At 31.5% G+C, this 3,456-nt stretch overlaps 1 non-coding gene across 1 annotated transcript; it reads left to right on the top strand.

Annotated features, from left to right (window-relative positions):
* Nucleotides 1-3,083: 3,083 nt before the first annotated feature.
* On the top strand, nucleotides 3,084-3,189 carry LOC118636758. The gene has a single exon (XR_004960743.1). It is a non-coding gene; the product is annotated as a U6 spliceosomal RNA (small nuclear RNA).
* The last annotated feature ends 267 nt before the right edge of the window (nucleotides 3,190-3,456 follow it).

Below are 3,456 nucleotides of genomic sequence, written 5' to 3'. Positions count from 1 at the left end.
ACTCAAACTCCTTTACATGACATATGAGGCCCTTTACAGCTTGGAATTATTAATTTTTTCTCCTTTTCTGCTGTACATCCTCATGAAATGATTCATCTTTCTCTAATCAAGATGTACCCCATCATAATCTTTCTTTTTCCCTGTCATTATTTCTACCTGTAGTGGTGTTGTTCTCACCCATCTCCCTCCCCAACCCACTTTCCTACTCATCTTTCAAAATCTATTTAAATGTTATTTCCTCAGTAAAAGTCTTCTTTAGGTACTCTAGGCAATAACAGACAGTTCTTATATTATTTTATCTGTGCCTGTAGCCTTTTCCACATTATTTTTATGATTTAGTACTTAATACTACAATGGTTTATTTGTATGACTCTGTAACAGACTGAGGGCTTGGGTCTTGTCTTAATTTATCTTTATATATTCAGGCTATAGTTCAATGCTTGATGTATATTCAGAACTCAATAAATAAAGAATTAATCAATAATTAATCAATCCATACATTGCCTCAGTCTTCATGTTGCATATCCACCTCTTACTTAATACAACCATATTTGTAATATGTGGAATAAATTGAACTGAATCTTTTTTCCCAATAGGTGACGATAAATGATGTTAGAATTTTTTCGACTTCTGTTGGACAGCTAGTGCGCCTCTCTAGAGTGATGCTCAAAGGTGCCACATCTTGATGAGGAGAAGGTGAAAAATACTTTGTTTAATCAGTGATTAGTGTTATTGGTATGAGGCGGTTGATAGTTGGAATTATGCTATCCATTTGCCATCCCTAGTCTTATTTGTTTTCCTAAATTTGTGATATCAATTATGTTCAAGTCATATCTGTATTTTGGGGGAAGCCAAATGCAAGAAACAACACAGAATACAGAAGTACAATTAAGAATTTCTGATCAAAACATATTTAAATTAAATTTTGCTAATGTATAAACTCTAGATATGTTGTAAAACTTGCATAAAATACACTTTCCAATCAGATCGTGCTGTAGTGATTTTGGTTCTTCTATGAATGATTTCTTTAACATCATAATATTCTAAAGGATTTGTTACCAAGTATGATTTGTGAAAACAGAAAGTATATTAAAATGATAATTTCTTATATTCTTACATTTCAAAAGTAAAAGTAGGAAAAGGAAACCAAGTAGAAACCAAGAAACTGACATGAAAAGAAAAAGCATGACATGCCCATAGATCAGTAACTTTTTATAGTCATTTAAATGCTAGAAGGAATGGATGAATTATTTATAAGTACTCAAAATCTCTTATCTGTAGGTTTTTCAGTTTATACTCTCTTGATTTACTGCCTAAAGGGAGTTTGATAGCAAAAGAATAAAATCCCTGGATCTACAGCCACACAATAGTTCACACAGATAACCTGTGCACTCCTTATGTATAATACAGACATCAATAGGAGTCTCAAAAGACTACCTCTTGTGAGTGCATTTTGATTTCTATCCACTTACTTCACAATCTAAGCTGACAACAAAATGTTATCTCTGTAGGAATATTTAGAATGTGTCCTTACATTTAACATTTGCTTTTCTTTTTTGCTTTTAATGTACAACCAAAAAAAATGGAGACAATCTTAAAAAGCAATGTTTTTAGTTAACAAAATGTGAATGGAAGGGCATTTGACAACAATCATAGATTTGGACTAAATATTAAAAGGATATGCCTTATAAGTGAAGAATTGTTTGTAATGGAAAGATTAAATGAGTCTCCTCTTTCATATCCACAAATGAAATAATAATTTTGAAATAAATCCAATTCTTAATAATTTAGAATTTATTAACCATTTATTAAGCACCAATATTGTTCATAGTACTATTCTAGTAGGTGAATGTTTAAATAAATGAAAGATATATAAACAATGTATAACTAGATGTATTTATAATTGGTGTTCACCTAAACATCCTCCACATATCCAAATGCTTGGTGGAAAGGTACAAAGTAAAAATGTTTACGATCTACTGACCTCAAGATCTCTACTTACTGTGAAATTTTAAGAACTACTATTGTTGAAATCATGCTTGAGATGTCTAATAATAAATTTACTTTTCTGCCTAAACAACAATCATAAGGCTACTGTATTTCCTTATATTTAAATCATTCAGAATAACATAATAAACTGAACCTGGCTATAATTCTTCCTCTATAAATATATTAGAACAATTTCATAGATTATTTTATTAGGCTCTCCAGTTGTGACCTTGGAAATTAGAAAAAATGCCCCCAAATTGATCAGACCCAAAGCAAGTAATATTTGATGGTAAGACAAGAACAGGATTAAGTAAAGGGTTACACCTTTGAAAAGTAATACAAATAGGATTATTTACAGAGGTAGGCCCTTGTTTAGTCTTGTTCTTAAAAGTGAATTAGATCACTATTGCAAAATAAAATATGCATATGTTTGCAAATTTTGCATATTTCCATTTATTTGCCCACATATCTTTTGGTATGCATTTTCTAAGCTAAATCATGACCATGTGAGCACTATACTATAGAAATGAAAAATCTATTCTTTATTTAATATCAAACCTCATAGGATTTTACATTATTCACTCAAACGTAATCATTTCACACATGGGTAAATTGACTTAACATTCCCTTTATCCCCACAAAGGCCCATTATTTTCATATGGTAGTAGAAGAATAAAAATTCACTAGTCTAAATAAATATCCCTAGAAAATGTAAGTTTTATAACATAAGGTGTTCCCAAAAAATCTCATTAAAAGCATTTCTAATTTATTATCAACTAAAAAACATATGTTGTGATTGAATGTTTATTGTGTTCCAGGCACGGAGCTATATTCTAGAGATTTTATTTTATTAAATCAGAGGTTAGCTCATAATTTAGAAAGAAAATAAACTTATATACTGACATGATTTTTAAAAGTGCTACAAGACCAATGGACATGGACAACAAAGCAGGAGACGGGGCGGGGGGGGGGAAGGGCATAAGAAGAAGGGTGTCAATGGGATAAAAAAGGAGAAACATCTGTAACAAAAATAAAATAAAAAAATAAATAAATAAAAAAATAAATAAATAAATAAATAAATAAAACTGCTACAAGAGCTCACTTCACAGCACATATACTAAAATTGGAACGATACAGAGAAGATTACCATGGCCCCTGTGAAGGGATGACATGTAAATTCATGAAGCGGTCCATATTTTCATTAGCAGGAGAAATAGGAAGAAAAATATAACCACACTAAACAAAAATGGGAATAAATAAGTACATATCAATAATCACCTTAAATGTAAATGGACTGAATGTTCCCATAAAAAGACACAGAGTTATGGAAAAATGTCCTCGGATGAGGATAAAAAAATAAATAAATAAAAGCCCTGGCTGGTTTGGCTCAGCGGTTAGAGCGTCCGCCTGCGGTCCTGAGAGACCCGGGTTCGGTTCCCGCTAAGGGCATGTACCTTGGTTGCAGCT

The sequence above is a fragment of the Molossus molossus genome, unplaced genomic scaffold, assembly GCF_014108415.1.
Source record: "Molossus molossus isolate mMolMol1 unplaced genomic scaffold, mMolMol1.p scaffold_m16_p_2, whole genome shotgun sequence".
Lineage (NCBI taxonomy): Eukaryota > Metazoa > Chordata > Mammalia > Chiroptera > Molossidae > Molossus > Molossus molossus.
The sequence above is the reverse complement of the archived record's forward strand: the minus strand, read 5'-3'. Positions and strand labels throughout refer to the sequence as shown.